This window comes from Camelina sativa, chromosome 5 (genome assembly GCF_030686135.1).
Source record: "Camelina sativa cultivar CO46 ecotype springtype chromosome 5, ASM3068613v1".
Taxonomy (NCBI): Eukaryota; Viridiplantae; Streptophyta; class Magnoliopsida; order Brassicales; family Brassicaceae; genus Camelina; species Camelina sativa.
Window position 1 is genome coordinate 35,839,760 of NC_141884.1, and position 1,237 is coordinate 35,840,996.

General features: G+C 43.9%; 1 non-coding gene across 1 annotated transcript; it reads right to left on the reverse strand.

Annotated features, from left to right (window-relative positions):
* Positions 1-643: 643 nt before the first annotated feature.
* On the reverse strand, positions 644-750 carry LOC147944794 (small nucleolar RNA R71). Its single transcript, XR_015558758.1, has one exon. It is a non-coding gene; the product is annotated as a small nucleolar RNA R71 (small nucleolar RNA).
* Positions 751-1,237: the final 487 nt, after the last annotated feature.

Here is a 1,237-nt window from a genome sequence, read left to right on the forward strand (position 1 = left end):
ATTAGTTCTTGTGTTCTTTCTCTTGTGTTTTAGGTGCATGCAAACAAGAAGCCACAAGCCTACTGATTTGCGTAATCTGCAAAACGAAGAGTTAGCCCTACTTGAACGAGAAAACAGGAAAGCAAAAGCTAAAGCTGAAAAGATGGAGGATGGACAGAATCTAGATGGTCATCAGCCTAACCCTCAAGAGGTCATTATTCCGCCTCCTCCTCCTGTTCCACAATGTCAGGCTCCACGAGAGCAGAATGCGGCTGAGCTAAACCCACCAGCAAGGCGGACTACTTTGAGGGATGAAGATGCTCACAACAGGCTATTTGCGAATCGGTCTGCGATTCAACCTCCTGCTCCTGCGAGACAAGATTATGAGATCAAGCATAGCCTGATCAATTTGGTCCAGAACCGTGTGTTTAATGGATTAGCATCAGAGAGCTCTCTAGACCATATTGAAGCTTTTGAGAGATTGGCTAGTACAACAAGGTCTAATAGAGTTCCATATGATTATCTCATGTTGACTTTGTTCCAATTCTCTTTAGGAGATAAGGCTTTGAGATGGCTAAATCTCTTGGACCGAGGATCACTTACCACTTGGGAGCAGTGTAGAGCAGCGTTTTTAAACCACTTCTACACTAAGTCACGATCAGCTATGTTAAGGAGAAAGATCACTACCTTCTCACAAGGTGGTACAGAGTCTTTTTGTGAAGCGTGGGAGAGATTCAAGGAGTGTATGAGGGACTGTCCTCATCATGGCTTTTCACAAGAGAATCTTATGAACATCTTCTATGGAGGTATTGACCAGAAGTACCAGATGGCACTCGATACTGCCAGCAGAGGAGATTTTTCTACAAACACTGCCGCTGAAGCAAACCTCTTGATCGAAAACCTTGCAGCGAGTAATAGCAATCATAGTCAAGAGTATGACCGTTCTGTCCGTGTTGTTAGCTCCGTGAATACTGATGTTATTAAGAGTCTCAATGCCAAGGTAGACCTTCTTTTGAAGAGAGATCAGCAAGCTGTCAACATGTGCGACGGGCAGACGGGTGCGTATCAGCAAGTTGGAGTAAATTCAAGTTTTGAGGGGACAGAGGAGCTGAACTATGTAGGAGGACAAGGGAATTATCAGAATCATGGGTTTAATCAGAATTATAGAAATCATCCTAATCTCTCCTACAGAAGCACCAACGTTGAGAATCCTCAAGATCAGCTGTATCCTCCACATAATCAACAAGGTAACTTCTCG